This window comes from Sinocyclocheilus grahami, unplaced genomic scaffold (genome assembly GCF_001515645.1).
Source record: "Sinocyclocheilus grahami isolate Dianchi unplaced genomic scaffold, SAMN03320097.WGS_v1.1 scaffold1661.1, whole genome shotgun sequence".
Taxonomy (NCBI): domain Eukaryota; kingdom Metazoa; phylum Chordata; class Actinopteri; order Cypriniformes; family Cyprinidae; genus Sinocyclocheilus; species Sinocyclocheilus grahami.
Window position 1 is genome coordinate 173933 of NW_015506840.1, and position 19138 is coordinate 193070.

General features: G+C 38.2%; 1 long non-coding RNA gene across 1 annotated transcript; it reads right to left on the minus strand.

The window, feature by feature from the left end:
• Nucleotides 1–688: 688 nt before the first annotated feature.
• Nucleotides 689–12481, minus strand: LOC107571850 (uncharacterized). The gene is made up of 3 exons (XR_001607245.1): nucleotides 12401–12481; nucleotides 3795–3801; nucleotides 689–699 (listed from the first exon to the last, which is right to left on the minus strand). It is a non-coding gene; the product is annotated as an uncharacterized lncRNA (long non-coding RNA).
• Between the last annotated feature and the right edge of the window lie 6657 nt (nucleotides 12482–19138).

A 19138-nucleotide genomic window follows, 5' to 3' on the forward strand; every position in this document is an offset into this window, starting at 1 on the left:
TTCTTATTCCGAGGTCACCGTAGCCACCAGATCCAGTGTGTATCCAGATCAGATGGTCACTGCAGTCACCCGGATCCAGTCTGTATCCAGCCCAGATGGTGGATCAGGACCTAGAGACGACCTCTACAGCCCTGAATGTCAACGGAGATCAGGACAACTATATGAGCCCCAGAGACAGATCCCCAGTGAAGACCTTGTCTCCTAGACGACCACCGGGACAAGACCACAGAAACCAGTTGAGTCATCTGCACAATGTGAATTTGCTGCAGCATGGTTTGTATAATAATTTATTTGTTACCAATAATCATTAATAATGGAAGATTACATCAGTTGTTATTGCTACTAAGATTTCAGTTCCAGAAAAAAAAAGAAGAAGAAGAAGAGAAAGCCATTAATGTGTTATTTGAAGAAAAATGTGTGATTGGTTTAGTCGAAGCATATCCTTGATTGCACAAAAAAAACTAGGCATTGCTTTTTTATTTATTTATTTATTTATTAAAAAGTAGATGTAATTACAATATACTTACCTAAGAAAGTAATGGGTAGTTTAAAGTAACTACATGGGTGAAGGTTAGGTTTAAGGATATGTTCAGCGTTCATATTTACTTCATATTTTTTAAAATGTTTTTTTCTTTTTAAAGTGAATTTTACAAAATCTTTGTCAGTGCATTAGTCAGTGCACTGTAAAAAAGTGGTAAACTGCAATTTAACCCATAACAATTAGTCTTGTTGGTACAGATTAAGTGCAGCGAGCGTGCAGCGTGTTAGCATTCGTTAGCCGGTTAGCTTGTAATTCACAATTCCATCCACGTCTATTGCGGGTTTCTTTTTTTTCTCTCGCTCCGTTTTTTCACTAGTTCATCAAACAACAGTGGTAAGTCAGAATCATTCATCAATGATGGTGAGTAATGGCTTCTTTTCCTGCTATTGTTGCTTGCACCGCTTGCCACATGTATAGTTTAGCTCTCTCTGTCGGCGACGAGGGATTCACGTGATAAATGCAGGGAAATAGTTAGAAACACGCATCCAAACTTTAATTGAGGACAGTAAGAATGTGAGGGCTCTAGATATGGCTTTGGATGCGACTAGCTCATTGAGTCCTGTACATTGTTCGGTTCCGGTTACAGAGCCTCCGCAGCAGGGCGACTGGGTACTGTAGTCAAGCCAGCCGACACTCCAAAATGCACGGTCAATCTAGCCGCCGCGCTGTTTTGCTGTGCGTGCATATACTGTGCATTATGGCGATCTTCCGCGTGCATTCATTTTTGTTTGTTTGTTTTTTAGTGCTTAACTTATACATACAAACAAGAACAGGGAAATAAGACATTGTTCTATCTCTTATAAATCACATCACTCAGCCAGTTTATATGTCAAAATGAATGAAGAAATATGCATATTAAAGAAAAAGTTAACGATTTAATCAACATAAATGAAGATAAAACATGCAAATTGTCAGGATTATGGGCCTGTTATGCCCGTTTCTGTTTCAGTGTTCCCTTATTTGGTCATGTTCCTGTTCTCGTTGTCTCATTATTAGTTGATTCCCCGCACCTGTCTGTCCCTCGTTAAGTTTAGTATAAATGTGTAATCTGCCTCGTGTTTCCTTGTTGGGTCTTGAACGTCTTCCTTGTGCTCTGTGTTGGATTATTAAAGACGTTGCGACCTAATTACGACCTATGCTCTCAATGCCAAATGCAGAAATGTTAATTCAAGCTTTCATGACCTCAAGGTTAGATTATTGTAGTGCTTTATTGGGTGGTTGTTCTGCACGTTTAATAAACAGACTCCAGCAGGTCCAAAATGCAGCAGCTAGTGTTGTTACTAGAACCAGGAAGTATGACCATGTTAGCCCGGTTCTGTCAACACTGCACTGGCTCCCTATTAAACATTGTATAGATTTTAAAATCTTGCTTATTACTTATAAAGCCCTGAATGGTTTAGCACCTCAGTATTTGAATAAGCTCTTATTGCATTATAGTCCTTCACGTCCGCTGCGTTCTCAAAACTCTGGCAATTTGATAATACCTAGAATATCAAAATCAACTGTGGGCGGCAGATCCTTTCCCTATTTAGCGTCCAAACTCTGGAATAACTTACCTAATATTGTTCAGGAGGCAGACACACTCTGTCAGTTTAAATCTAGATTAAAGACCCATCTCTTTAACCAGGCTTACACATAACACATTTCTAATATTCAAATCCGTTAAAGGATTTTTAGGCTGCATTATTTAGGACAACCGGAACCGGGAACACTTCCCATACCACCTCTGTTTCTCTCTTATTCCGAGGTCACCGTAGCCACCAGATCCAGTGTGTATCCAGATCAGATGGTCACTGCAGTCACCCGGATCCAGTCTGTATCCAGCCCAGATGGTGGATCAGGACCTAGAGACGACCTCTACAGCCCTGAATGTCAACGGAGATCAGGACAACTATATGAGCCCCAGAGACAGATCCCCAGTGAAGACCTTGTCTCCTAGACGACCACCGGGACAAGACCACAGAAACCAGTTGAGTCATCTGCACAATGTGAATTTGCTGCAGCATGGATCAACCTGCTGGTTCGTCTGGCCAGAGGAGAACTGGTCCCCCGACTGAGCCTGGTTTCTCCCAAGGTTTTTTCTCCATTCTGTCACGGTTCCTTGCCGCTGTCGCCTCTGGCTTGCTTAGTTGGGGACACTTAATTTCCAGCGATATCCTTGACTTGATTGCACAGATACTATTTAAACTGAACTGAGCTGGATGATGACATCACTGAATTCAATGATGAACTGCCTTTAACTGAAAATTTAGTGTTTACTATTGTCATTTTGCATTATTGACACACTATTTTCCTAATTAATGCTGTACAGTTGCTTTGACACAATCTGTATTGTTAAAAGCGCTATATAAATAAAGGTGTCTTGACTTGACTTAAAGTGATAGTTTGGTTTGCAGAGATCAAAGCTTGATCTAGCTCAGGACTGTTTTGATTATCATAACCCTATCAGGTATTTTAAGAGAATATGTGAATAAAATAGTTTATCCAAAAATAAAGTGTCTTAACTCTTACCTTTTTGTTTCTTATCCATATGGCTTACAAAAGGAGATGTTAGGCAGAATGATGTCATTCAGTTGCTTTTTCATATAGTTTATTAAATGGTGAATGAGAGAGTTTCTCTGTCTGTCATCTCATTTTGTGTGCCAAATATATTTATTTGTATAAATTAACTGTATAATAATTGTAATTACATAATATGATTTTCAAAAGCTGAAGTGATTACCTTTATTAATTTTTTAGAATATGTATAACTGAATAGTTTAACTAATTGCAAAAGCTGAATAATCAAAGTATACGGATTAATCAGTGAAATAATCTATGATTTGTTGATTAATCGTTCTAATAATCATTAGATTAATCGATTATTAAAATAATCATTTGTTGCATACAGCCCTATTTCTCAATCGAGTTTTAGGTAATGTGACACCTATGGATCAGTGAAGTGGGAATAAACTACTGATAGGGGAAAACCATAGACTGTAAAAAAAAACATGGACGTAGTGTCCGTGACGTCACTCGTAGGGTTCAGAAGAGCATTTTTGAAGCCTAAAGTGGGTGTAGCCGACCGCCGCCATCTTGGCAGCGCGTCACTCCCGGATAATCGGAAATGGGCAAAAAGGTGGGACGTGGGTGAAGTTGAGGCACTAGTTGCTGAAACCACACCCGTCTATGGTGACCGCAGTGCTGCCGTGCAAAGACAACACGCCATAACTTCGTTTTTGGTCGAAATTAGTTATTGATCAATTCGGGAGACATATGACCTCCTTTATCATGTGTATAAGTATCTTGGAGAAAAGCCCAGGAGAAACCAATGCAGAACACAGTATCATCAGTTACCGCTCTTTGACTTTGTTTTAGATCGCTCAAATAATGTAACGGTGTTCTGCATCTGTTTAGCCATTTGTCAATATTACTGTGCCAGCCTGGAGTTATACGGTATTCTGCCTCTGTTTTTACTGTACATTAAAGTCTGCGCTTTTAAATTACGGTGTGACTTGTGTACTTTCATACATCTGTCGGCACTTCTTTAGACAAACAAATTAGATAGATCGCGATCGAACAAACTGCTCCATATAACAAATCAATGTAAACAAGCAATGACTAGATAACTTGGCAACAATAATTAATCGTAAATAATCTTTAAAGTTTTTTTTTTCTTTTTATAATGCAGATACCAGCTCTCAGTTGCCCACTTCTCGGCTGCCCACTTCTGCACGTGTGAGGAGTCGAATACCATGAGAGCGTATCACATAAAATCAGTTATTACTGTATGCAATTAAATCCGTTTCATACCTTTTCTTGTAACTCGATAAAAAACATTGCAATGAACATCATCGGAGATGTTTAATTCTGCTCATTCTGAGCATTATTCCTGCTGGCGTTCACATCAATCAACAAGTCGTTCTAAGGTTAAGCTATTTTCATTCAGTTCGATGTAAAAACAATAGGCTAAGTATGTCTTGCATCCGTTAATGTTAGTGAACATTGCAAATAAATTGGTTGCAAAACGGTATCCACTCACATTTAACTTTTTGTAATTGTTACGGTCAGAATTTTTTTTTAAAATTACATTAGATATGTTATAGCCTAGCCAATGATCACTAGATTTTATATAGATGTTACTATAATGATTCTGTAAATGGTGATCACCAGTTTTTTTCTGGACAAATAAAAATCTTTAAAGCCATTTTTCTAAGTTTCACAGTCTAGCGAGTTTCACACTCTGGAGCAGAGCGCCAGTCCACCTGTCACTCAAGTGTCCACTCCCTTAATTATGCAGAACTTTAAGGCTTAATATAATTTAAACGGATGAGTTATAAAAAAATTCACCCCCCTCACAAGTTGTCATGAAGGGCAAAATTACCTATATAGACCAAAAGCACTTTTTGTACCAGACTGTAAACATATTTTTTCTGCTGTAAAGTTTGGCATTTTAACATAGGGAGTCTATGGGACTGACTCCCTTTTGCAGCCAGCCTCTAGCGGTCAGTCGATGAATTGCAGTGTTAGTCACTTCTGTATTGGCTTCAAGTGAGAGACCGGGAGGTTGCCGTTGGGGAAAACATATGAGGAAGTCTTCAGCACAGGGTTGGCCCCCGAGGCCTGTTGCTCTTCGGTTCTTCCCTGGGCTCCTCACTGGTGTGTGTCCTAGTCTGTCCCTGTAGGTGATTTGCAAACTTTATTGTGCAACATCTCCATCCTCCATTGGAACATTAGTCATAGCAAAAACTATGACTTTAGAGAATGGGTGAATGACTCCAGTGTGCTGTAGTATAGCTTTTAAGACTGTGCGTGAGAGAGGTGGAAAGAGGTGACAGCACTCACAGCCCTATAACAGTTAGTATCTCAACAAGCTCCTCCAACAGTTCGGTGAAATGGGGAGGGACTGCTTCAGAGTAGTACGTAGACTGAGTAGGAGCTGAGTAAAGCTGTTAATTTCTCCTAATGTCTATTTGCTTTTCCTACATTCTTTCATCCAGTGTCCAGGTTTTACAGTAATGACAACTGCCCTCCCTCTTTGGACATTTACGTTTCTGTCGGTTCGTGTTTACCTTATAGGATGCTGCTGCAATCTTTACCCTGGCTTTAACATCAGAATTAAGTCAAGTCAAGTCACCTTTATTTGTATAGCGCTTTATACAATACTGATTGTGTCAAAGCAGCTTTACGGTGTCAAACAGGAAAATAGTTTGTCAATAATGCAAGAAGACAATAACAAAGAATCATTTTTCCAGCTAAAGTCAGTTCATTGATGATTCAGTGATGTTATCATCCAGTTCAGCACTATTCCAACAGTGTCTGTGCAATCAGTCAAGCATTCCCAACTAAGCAAGCCAAAGGCGACAGTGGCAATGAACCAAAACTCCATCGGTGACAGAAATGGAGAAAAAACGTTGGGAAAAACCAGTCTTGTGCCAATGGTCATCGAGGTGACGAGGTCTTCGCAGGGGATCCATCTCTGGGGCGCATCTAGTTGACAAGGTCTCCGCTGACATTCAAATCTGTAGAGGTCATCTCTATGTGCTGATCCACCATCTGGTCTAGATATGGACTGGATCTGGGTGGCTACGGTAACCTCAGAATAAGAATGAAAGTGACTAATATTAGCGTTGATGCCATTCTTCTTACGATGTAGCGAGTACATCAGGTGTTATGGGAAGTGTTCCCAGTTCCAGTTCACCTAATTAATGCAGCTTAACAATCCTTTTAACGGATTTAAATGATAGAATTGCGATAGTGTATTATGTGCATGCCAGGTTAAAGAGATGGGTTTTTAATCTAGATTTAAACTGACTGTGAGTGTGTCTGCCTCCCGAACAATGCTAGGTAGATTGTTCCAGAGTTTAGGCGCTAAATAGGAAAAGGATCTGCTGCCCGCAGTTGATTTTGATATTCTAGGTGTTATCAAATGGCCAGAGTTGTGAGATTGCAGCAGATGTGAAGGACAATAATCTCTTTAGATTATAGTCTCAAAAATAGTTTATTTCCCAAGTAGCTAACCTGTCCAAATTGTTTTGCAGGCTTACAGTGAACCATGTGAGATCTAAGAATGGCAAAGCAGATCTGTACTCTGATAAAAGGCCATCAAACCATGTTCGAAATAGTGGTCTTTTATAATCCAGTACCTTCTCTGGAGTATCAGCTATTCCACTGTATGCTGCAGCTGAGTGACAAAATCTTTCAGTGTACTCACTTATAGTTGCATCTTTCTTCTGCAAACAACTAGTGACTTTTGGCCAGTCTAACCTCAGACCAATAATATTCTGTAACACTCTCAGGACTCCTTCTCTCAAATCTTCTTTGCTGGCATGTTGAAACTCAGAATTATTTACCACACTTTCAAAATCATTGAAATCAGACTCTGTCAAGACTTGTGATACTAACTAGGTGACTTCAGCTAGGGACATATCATAGAGCTTAGTTTTTCTGGACAACGCTCTCCTAAACTCTGACAAATTTGCATTTACTGATGGCAAACTCTCAGCAAGTCTTTCTATGACCTCAGGACCTAGAGCTACATTGACTGCTTGTAACTGTAATATGGGGGTTGCAGAAGTAATACTTTCAACCCCTTCTACCCAACTCTGAGCCTTTTGTCTTGCTCCACACACTTCAACTGCATTTACATCTTTATCCATCAATCCAATATTGCCATTGTCCTCTTGTCTACATAAAGACTGTAAGTCAGGATAGCTTTCATCTGACTGCTGGTCTTTTGAGTCACTTTTGGTTGAGACCTTGTTATGGCCCACATTTTTAGTGAGACCGGACACTCTAGTTTGTTGTTTTAATTTAGCACTGAACACTGAAGTTGTTACTGTGCTAAGGATAAGGTAAATTTTCTGTGGCAGCAGATAATGCCTTTAATGTTTTTCTTTCTGATACATGCCACAAGTACCTTTTTGCATTCTTCAATTGACCATACTTTTTCTGGATCAATACCAAATTTCTTCAAATCCAATCTGATTGACACAGTCACTATTGAGTCCATAGACTTTCCTAACAATGAACTCATTGTCTGTCCATAAAGGGATAGCTAGCCCACATTTCCCAGTTGTTGGAATCAGCCTAGCATTCTTTCTCAAAATGTCTAATACCTCCCTGGCAAGCAGAGGATAAAGTTGTTAACACAGAATAACTGTTGTTTACCTTCCCTGGCAAAGCAGAGGATACATCAATAATGTCTCTGATAAAGCAGAGGATAACCTAGTTTTTGTTCTACATCCTAATGTATCCAACCTGCCTTGGCAAAGCAGAGGACCAAGTTGCTAACACACTGTAATTGTTGTTAACCTTCCCTGACTTAACAGAGGATGAACCTTATTCTCTGGCAAAGCAGAGGATAACCTTTCTGTTAACAAAACCCTGCAGCTGTTTGATATCACTTCTCTGATGGCACAGAGGATAACCACATGTACTGGTCTATAGTGGTTCTTTGGATAGAGTAACACTCACCAAATCATTGTTGAGCTGAAAAAGGGTCTGAAATTCCATCTGGAACGATGTCAAGCGAGAAGCTCTCTCCGGGTCATGGCACCAAAACTGTTGGAAACTCCAGACAAGGAGGCTCTTGGGTATTGTCAGCAGGACTCTTTACTGAGAATGTGCTGTGTGGTGCTGCAGTCATCAAAAGTCTTACTAAGGCATTGCTACAGTGTATTTAGCAGTTATGGTAAAGATGATGACATCAAATGAACGATTCTGTTAAACAAAGTTTGTAGCAAGAGGTTTCTGCTAGTCCTGTTCTCTTTATTGTAAGTCAAATGAGCCTGATTATTGAGTCTCTCATACCTTTTGTCTGTAATGGCTCTTGGTGCCTCTGCCCCAGTCTAGATTAGGACTGGTGAAATGGTGCAGGTTGCTGTATCTGAATACTTCATTTGCATGCTTTGTTTAAGGTCGTCTCCCAGATGCTTTGTCTCCATTTCTAAGCATTGCCCCCTAAATGTATATAAACTACAATGTATCACTACCTTAGTTAGACTTTTGATGACTGCATTCTCAATAAAAAGTCCTGCTAATGATATCCAAGAGCCTCCTGGTCTTCGCTTCCAACACAGGCCTGAAACATACAAACCACTGAAATCAATTTAAATCTGTTTAGTCTTGCATGAGTGATGCTGAAACAAAGAGGTTTAGTTTTTCACCCAGGAAACGCTGCTTCCTGTGGAACACAGTCTTCATGATGGATGATCTCTTAATCCTGGATCCTTGCTGCTGTCCACCTGGAGATGGATTGGATCATATGTGTCTGTGTCTACAGTGGGGAAAATATTTATTTGATCCCCTGCTGATTTAGTAAGTTTGCTCACTTAGAAAGAAATGAAGGGTCTGCAATTTTGATGGTAGGTTTATTTTAGAGGATAGAGACAGAATATCAGCCAAAAATATGAAATAAGTATTTGATCCCCTACCAACAAGCAAGAATACTGGTACCCACAGATTGGTTATGTGCCCATGTGGAACACAGATTAGTCCTGTCACTTTAAGAAGTTACTCCTAATGTCAGCACGTTAGGTCTATAAGACACCTGTCCACATAATCTGTATCTTCCATTCCAAACTCTCCCACCACCATGTGCAAGACCAAAGAGCTGTCAAAAGATTTCAGAGACAAGATTGTAGATCTGCACAAAGCTGGAATGGGCTACAAGACCATCAGCAAGAAGTGTGGTGAGAAGGAGACAACTGTTGGTGTGATTATTCGGAAATGGAAGAAATACAAAACAACCATCAATCGGCATCGGTCTGGAGCTCCGTGCAAGATCTCGCCTCATGGGGTAAGGATGATCATAAGAAAGGTGAGGGATCAGCCCCGAACTACATGGGAGGAGCTTGTTAATGATCTTAAGGCAGTTGGGACCACAGTCACCAAGCAAACCATTGATAACACTACGCCACAATGGTCTGAAATCCTGCAGCGCTTGCAAGGTCCCCCTGCTCAAGAAGGCACATGTACAGGCCCGTTTAAAGTTTGCCAATGAACATCTAAATGATTCAGAGAAGGCTTGGGAGAAAGTACTGTGGTCAGATAAGACCAAAATTGAGCTCTTTTGCCTTAACTTGATTCGCCGTGTTTGGAGGGAGAGAAATGCTGACTATGACACCAAGAACACCATCCCTACAGTTAAGCACAGAGCTGGAAACATTATGCTTTGGTCCTGGTTTTTTGCTAAGGGTACCGGACGACTTCACCGCATTGAGGGGCAAATGGACGGGGCCACGTAATGTAAAAATTTGGATGAGAACCTCCTTCCCTCAGCCAGAACACTGAAGATAGGTCATGGATGGGTCTTCCAGCATGACAATGACCCAAAACATACTGCCAAGGCAACAAAGGAGTGACTCAAGAAGAAGCACATTAAGGTCATGGAGTGGCCAAGCCAGTCCCCAGACCTCAATCTTATAGAAAATCTGTGGAGGGAGCTAAAACTTCGAGTTGCCAAACGACAGCCAAGAAACCTTGAAGATTTAGAGAGGATCTGTAAAGAGGAGTGGATCAAAATCCCTCCTGAGATGTGTGCAAACCTGGTGACTATCTACAAGAAAAGCCTTACCTCTGTGCTTGTCAACAAGGGTTTTGGTTCCTACCCATAATCATGGTTTTCTTGTTGCTGCTTCCCAGACTGTATCTCCAGCTGCTCCTAAAAAAAAGTATGTTAGTTTTACAGCAATGAATAAATAATTTAAACTAGTAGAGTTAGGTGGCGACAAATGAACATCTTTTCTTATAAGCAACTCACTGAATCATTGACTCGACTGGTTCATTGTCAGTCAGGACCAAAAGAATGGAAGTGAACCATTTGTTTATTAAAGATTTGTTAAAACTAAAGTATAATTTGTGAATGAAAAGTCGAACTAAACAGTTTATACACTGGTTTATATTTAAGTTTACGAAATGGCTAGCATGAGCATCATGGATCAAGTGTGAGTGACAGGCAGTCAAACAAACTACGGTTGGAGTTTAAAGAATTTGAAAGTGATTGATGTATAGTTTATCATGTTAAGCAGTTAAATTTCAAATAACTAAAAGGAAGGTATAACATTTTACCTCAGGATTTTACCTATGACCGCCTCATATGGGAGACTGCTTGTGCACTAATTGACCAAACAGGGCATTTATTTATTAAATTCATTTAGAAAACCTTCAAAAGTACAAAACACTACTCATCTAAAGTGACATTTTATGTTATATCGGCAAAAACTATGAATAAAAGTAGTTTTATAGTGTTTACCTTTTCTGCTGTATCCATCAGCTGGAAGTTGACCTTTGCAGAACAAAATGATGCGCATGCGCACTTGTGCAGTACTCAGACAGTGTCATGTGCTGGTTTAAATGTTCACATTTGTATCATGCCCTCTTTCAATAAATCTGTTATTAACAAACATAAAATATCACTATTTGCTAAGCAAACTATTTGGTTGTTGTTTTGTCCTTCTGATGGAAAATATTTCATATATTGTATATATCTATATTTCAAATATAATAAATCATGCCATCATTTAAAATGTTTGATCAATTCAGAGCATTTCTCATATTATATCCAAATGGCATACATCTTAACACAGACAACACATGTAATGCAATAATCTGACAAGTTATCTGGAGACCAGCTGACCACGTCGCTACAACGTTCTCCATGGGACTAACTAGTGGCGTCTTTTGAGGTAGTGCCCATGGTGTTTCTGCAACTTTAGCCAAAATTCAAAAAAATGGAATGTTACCACAACGTCCTCATGACACTGTCATAAAGTCATGTCATGCTGACCAAATGACGACCAACTCGCGACGTTGTCACAAAAGACCCAGAGCAAAAGTGACAGGGCATGATCGCCACATCTCGTTCCCTCATTTCAGGGAACCGAGATTTTGTCAGTAATCATAGATGTTCCCTTTCAATATCAGTCTCTCAATGTTGTGTCATACTGACGCTATGGGGAATGTAGTCCAAACATGCCATGTTACAATGAAGGGTGCCCAGCACTAGTTAATAGCCCTAGTCAGAACATCCCTCAAGGGGAATAATTGTATTCAAAAGTCAACCACTGCAGCAATTGCAGCACAACACATGACTTGTAACAGTGTGTCACCCACACTAGCACACAACCAAGATGACCACTGGACCCTATTGAACACCATCACTACAGGGTTCAGAATAAATGGGTTAACTTGAGCAACAGGTCAATTAGATTCCAATCCAATGGGACAGCCTCTGTTTCAATACCGGCAAGCCTTTAGTACAGCCCTCGAAGCAAACGAAGAGCTGCTCAGAGTATCTAAACTGTCTAGTGCACTAGGCCAAACTGAGAAAGGCACAGACATGTATGGGGCAAAGCATATGCCCCACAGCCAGTTCGCAGAGAGTAAAAGCTGTTAGGGTTATAACCTGGTTATAACCAAAATCCATGCAGGACTTGCTGACTGAAAGAGCATGTATTGCTTAAATATTAAATCTTACTGATCCCAAATGGCAGTGTATTTAAAAATACAGAACTGACACCATCATAGCATTTTTGTATTTTAGCCTAGTATTTTTGAGAACACAGGGACTAGGACTACAACAGCATGTGATCACACTCACAGTAATGTAACATGTCATGTTACACTTCAGGAAAGATGCATCCAGAGGCATATGTAACCAATAACCCCCCGCAATAACAAAAAGTAGCAAGTACAACCCCCCCCCCAATATTTATGGTTAATGGAAACCTAGAATCAGGCTAATAATTAATTATTTAAATCGCGACTTTACGTACAAACCAAACGGAGCAGTTATCACTATGACTGAAGCGAAGTACACTCACGAATCAGTGTATACTCTGCGCGCGTTCACCAACGTGCTTGAAAAATGAGATGCACTTAATTCCCACCATATTTCTGATATTATCTATCAAACTAATCTGATTAATTTGATCGTTCGCTTTTATTCTAAAATCGTGAGTGCAGAGATTTCAGAATTAGAGACACACATTCAAATTTTAATTGAGGACAGTAAGAATGTGAGGGCTCTAGATACGGCTTTGGATGCGACTAGCTCACGGAGTTCCGTACATTGTTCTGTTCCAGTTACAGGGTTAATGGAAACCTAGAATCAGGCTAATAATTAATTATTTAAATCGCGACTTTACGTACAAACCAAACGGAGCAGTTATCACTATGACTGAAGCGAAGTACACTCACGAATCAGTGTATACTCTGCGCGCGTTCACCAACGTGCTTGAAAAATGAGATGCACTTAATTCCCACCATATTTCTGATATTATCTATCAAACTAATCTGATTAATTTGATCGTTCGCTTTTATTCTAAAATCGTGAGTGCAGAGATTTCAGAATTAGAGACACACATTCAAATTTTAATTGAGGACAGTAAGAATGTGAGGGCTCTAGATACGGCTTTGGATGCGACTAGCTCACGGAGTTCCGTACATTGTTCTGTTCCGGTTACAGAGCCTCTGCAGCAGGGCGACTGGGTGACTGTGAGGTGGCATAGTCACGGGTCAAAACACCACTCTACCGTTCCGATCAAAACATCAAACAGGTTCTCCCCATTCAGTGATGCAACCACTGAGAAACCTGATGAAAGTGTTCTAGTTATTGGTGATTCTATTGTACGGAATGTGAAAATAGAGACACCAGCCACCATAGTCCAATGTTTACCGGGAGCCAGAGCGCCTGACATCTTGGCAAATTTAAAAGTGCTGGCTACATTGCGCCCCATGGCAGCGACATGCGGGACCTCCATCATAGTGATGTCGAACTCCTACGCGTCCTATCCAAGGCAGTGGATGAGCTCGGTTTGGAGTGGGTGCCTCCTGCCGAGCCAGCCAGAAGCCATCTGGACGATTGGTACCTCCAGTGAGACCGCAGCCAGAAGGACACCCTGAAGGAGGCCCGACCTCTTTTTCGCAGAGGTGCACGACGAGTTAGCGAAGTCGTGGAATGCGCCGCTCACCAGTCAAGTGCAAGTCCTCTCTCTGTCTTCTGTGGACGCCGCTGACCAAGTGGGGTATGTTAAACTACCCACCGTGGAAGAATACTATTTATGTAAAAGCTGTGTAACTTTGATGTGTTTTAATGGGCACACGCGCTGAACATTCGAGTCGCATTTAAACCATGATTTAAACAAGAGCGGAGGGAGTTACCCTGGAAACGGGGCAGCAAGCCAGCAACTCAACTGACAAGTAGCAAAACTCCATCTCTCGCTGTTATTTTCACTGCTTTCAGGTACATTTAGTCCCTAAAATTACACAAATGTTGAACAGAAGCGTGTCAATTACATGTAAGAATGTGTCAGGAACAGTTGTATGTATTATTTGTCTAATTTTAGGGACTAAACGTACCTGAAAGTAGTGAAAACAGCAGCGAGAGACTGAGTTTTGCTACTTTGAGTTGCTGGCTTGCCGCCCCATTTCCATGGTAACTCCCTCCACTCTAGTTTAAATCATGGTTTAAAACGTCCCATTAAAACATGTCTAAGTTACGCAGCGTTTACATACAGTAAATTAAAAAAACTAACTCTAGCACTTTCTATTCTATTTTAATTCTACTTTATCTATATTTATCTTCTTTTTTATTTTTTATTTTAAAAACAAAAAACAAACAAACACTAGCTTTCTATTTTTTCTAATCTACTTGTTTTTCTTTGTGTGTGTATGTGTGTGTGTATAATATATATATGTATGGGTATATGTGTATGTGTATGTGTATGTGTGTGTATATATATATATATATATATACACACACACCTTGCTACGTGTACTGCGTTAGGCTAACCGAGACTTGTCATTTGCACTTATATATTGCTGCTCTTTTGTTAGTTTTGACTGCTTTTATTGTCCTCATTTGTAAGTCGCTTTGGATAAAAGTGTCTGCTACATGACTAGATAAATAAATAAATAAAATAAAAATAAATAGTACAGAAAAGTCAGATAAAATATCCTGAAACTTGATAACGTATTGTTTAAGTGGATAGCAGGCCTACATCAAACTGTCAATGGAATGATAATATGAAAGCAGTATTGAGAATATAAAACAACGTTTGAAGTCAGTTTATATATAATAGGCTATAAAACAATATAATATTGTAATATACAGGCACGTGAACACATAGACATCAAAGGGGGCTTGAGCACCTGCTCTTTTTCTTCCTCAAGAGAAAGTGCCCTTTTTTCTGGGGAGTTTTTTATTTTATTTTTTATAAATGAATATATGTATATATGTGTGCGTGTGTTTCTGTTTGCGCACAGCTTTCCCAGTCAAACAAACAAAAAATCAAAATATCAGGTCGGGTCAGGAAATGTTGAGAAATGCTCCACACATTGATCGGCACATGCACATGCACATCACAGTCACAGACAGGCAGAGATTAAGCTTTCTCTCCCTTTCCAGTTGTGTTTGTCTTGGTGTGGAGGTGAGTGCTGATGAACAACAGACTACGCTACCTGTGCCTTTGAATTTACAGCTAATTATCCAAAAGGCAAATATAGTTAATTTGTCTTGCTAACATCTATGACTCATGAGAGCTACCTGGATGTGAGTTAGCTAAAGTTTAGCTAAGGCAATAGGAAGTCTAGTAGGTTAGACTAGTGCGCGTTCTTTCACTGCATGATTCAGTTTCTTAAAATGCATTTAGAATGATCACAAAATTCAAGATATGGGGGCAGAAATGTATATATTTATATCATTTCATATAGTTAATCAGTATCACACAAAGACTGATGTTTTTTCCACCAAAAATCAGCATGATTGCAAATGTGATATTGATATTATACAGCAGTTCAATAAACAAGAATTTAATATTAAGACACTTACGTTTTAGACACAATATTGACTGTTTTTGCTCTATTTTGCAATGAAATATAATTCCAATTTGCGTCTCTGTGCAACATGACTCTGTTTTGAAGCAATCGTTTAAATGATTTGGTTCAGTCGCAATGACTCACTTATTAACAGCATTAAACATTATGAACATTTAAAGTATCTTTTCATAAAAAAAAGAAATTCAAATATCAGTATTATTTTTTTAGTATTAGTTTTATGTTTAAAATATCAAAACAGTATTAATGCATTTGTAACTGCAGGTTAAATGCATTCATGTCCTGCATTAAACAGTGAGTAAATGCATCTAAATGCCACTTCAGATGCAGCTTCTGTGTTTTCTCTGCATTGCAAAGATAAATTTTTTGACAATACTGATTTAATTTGCTTGGTAACAGCCCAAATTACGTATTATTCTAATCGACTGATTCGATTTAAGCATTTGACTGAAAAGATGATGCACATATTTAGAAAGAAGGGCTTTATGAAAGTAAAAATGCCCATAAAAGATAAAAAAAAAATTTTTTTTTAACTTATTGGAAAAGATTACTTTCTATCACTGCTGTGAACTGATGACCACACAAAATATGCAGAATATGAAAAATTTTAGGAGTCAGCTGTCCACGGTAGTCCTTCAGATGTCAGCACACTAACACACTCAACAAAATATCGTCTAATTATCGTTATCGATAAAATCCCAGAAAATATTGAGATATATTTTTGTCAATATCGCACACCCCTAACATATTTAACGTTTTGTTTAGAATTTTTTTTAATAAATATTAGAAATGCCCCTTTTTCTACTTGAGCCCCTGCCCCTCAAAATGTCTGCGCACATGCCTGGTGATATATAATATAATATAATAGATAGATAGATAGATAGATATAATATAATATAATATAATATAATATAATATAATATAATATAATATAATATAATATAATAGCTTTAGAAACAGTAAACGTGGTGTAGAAATAAGGCATGGATATATTTTCACAGACACACACATATAAACACATGCAACATGAGCTTTATGTTCTATGCATTTTTAACATATATTTTCAAAATATATTTCAATATATTTAAAAGTGTTTCACATATATGTGAATCTATTACATTTCTGTATTGGACCGCACAGAACAGTGTAAAAACATCAAACATTTAAATGAACAGAGACAACTGAAAGTAAGCATTCACAGAGCCTATTACCTTTAAGTCCTTTTGATATCAGATGCTCGGCTGCATACTGCTGCATTCAGTCTCATCTGTTACTCATCACTGTGTCGTTTTAATGTTAAAATGTTACTGTTATTTTACTAATATGTTTACACAAACAGAACGTAGCACAGGAGATTTGGCATGGTTGTATTTTGGTACTGTCATGAAATTTTTTAAACGCCTTATTCCAACGTCCAGATTACGTTATTTTAACACCTGAATAAAACGTCTCCCAAAAGTTGCAGATTGGTCTGGTTTTGTTTTCGTTGTAGACGAACTTGATATTTACATTTTTTTTATTACTTAAAGAAAACATACCTGGTTTTTTTTAAACAGGTATTTTAACAGGTATTTTCAACAACGTTTCTAAAACATTTCATTTTGGTTACATTATTTTTTATTATTTAAAAAACGTTTTTAAAATGTTGTACTACATTACCTAATTGCAACCAAAATACAATGTTGTGAAAAGTTGTAAAAACGTTTTGTGTTTGCTGGGAAGCCTTTGTAAAAAATAATGGTTAGCACATTTATTTGTAAGCCTCAACAGCTGTGTTGAATTAAGGTTCAGTGTTTGTCATGTGACAACACTGTAGCATACTACTCTGAAACATTTTTTTGCTTAATGTATACTGTTTCACACACTATTCTTAAAAAAAATAGTAGGCAGTATGCACTGTATACCGGACAGTAGGCAGTAAGCATTATGTTATGCCATTTCGAACACAGCCTGTGTCAACGCAACACTGACGTCTTCACTTCCAGGTCAAGAAGCTGTCAGTCAAAATACGAATTCCAGATATCTACTCTTAAGGTTCTGACTTGTCATAATTGGCATTCAGATATCTACAACGTAATTATGACATTAGCAATAATACACTGAAGATATCTACTAGGGAAATGCCCAAAGCTGAAAACCTAATTCAGTAATACATGAATAATGGCTTTAAAATTAATTCTACCAAATAAATATTTGTGAAGCAATTTTCGGTTTCGACTGATATAAAGGCCAAAATCATTGACTGAAATAGTGACGTTTAATTAGCCTTTCTCCTTTTTGACTGATTTATTGTCTATTTCCTGTACACATTGTGGATACCTGAAACAGGTAAACTTGTCAGCTGTGAGGAGCCTGGATTAACACTATTGTTTTCTTGTTTTAATCGATACTGATATGGATTCTTAAATCTCAAGATCAATTTTCTTTTTGTGCGTGAACTTCAACATTCTATTTGACACAAATGCAACACAACGCTTGCTTGCTAAACGCTTGCTAAAACACATGCTTTGTTCCTTTGAGTATGAAAGTCTACATATTTCTAAAGTCAATTATATCATAAAATACACACAACAAATACCGTATTGTCCCCAAATCCAGGTGTGACAAACTTGTTGCATCTTTCCCAAAAAGACTCATGGCTGTATTAGATCAAAAGGGTGCTTCTACTAAATACTGAGCAAAGGGTCTGAATACTTAGGACCATGTGATATTTCAGTTTTTCTTTTTTAATAAATCTGCAAAAATGTCAACAATTCTGTGTTTTTCTGTCAATATGGGGTGCTGTGTGTACATTAATGAAGGAAAAAAATTTACTTAAATGATTTTAGCAAATGGCTGCAATATAACAAAGAGTGAAAAATGTAAGGGGGTCTGAATACTTTCCGTACCTACTGTATATACACTTTTTGATATACCATTAAAAAAACCAAAAAAAAAACAGGTAGCCCATCTGAATTAGGACATTTAGGCTATCCATCTAATAGTAGCCTACCAAAATCTTATTAACAGTAGAAGTTGAATCTTACTGTAGTCTTCAAATCTGGGTACTGTCTTATGTTTTAAAATCACAAAGGGAGTTTGGTCCCAGCAGTCACTGTCACGACTCATGCAGCTGTAAGGTTTTCTTTTTCTTTTGTTTTTTCTCCCGATCTTTACAACACACATTGCATTACGTATTTCATGGCACACTCGTTTTATGCGTATTTGGCGCCACCTATTGTTCTGGGTGTATTATTGACATGTCAAAGTCTAAACCCTGAATATAAGACGACCTCGTTTTTTCAGATGTATTTCCAAGAAAAAAACATCGTCTTATATTCGGGTCAATACGGCATTAAAGAAATGTTGAAAGAAACAGTACAACTTACTGAAATGTTTCTGCAAATGTTTCAACCCCAAGATGTCAGTAAAACAAAAGGCATTAAATGTCAATAAACTAGGGGGGAAAAAACACTTTTCAGTAGAGAGGAGCATTGTGCTATTATGCACTATATTACATATTTATTATATTTTTTACTTAATGTAGTCTTATAAAATGGACAACCAGTTGTCAGCCCTACAGGTAAGGTGAAATGTAAAAGAGCACTGGTAATAAGCTGCATATTCAAATGAACAGAAATATTGTAACCTGTAACTTAATAGCCTATGACGAATTATAAAGTAAAATAAAAAGACACCACTTATATATTTATTATATTATATATTAATATATATATATATATATATATATATATTCAGACCACATCATTTTGAGTCCTTTCATGGTTCTATTAAGTCTAT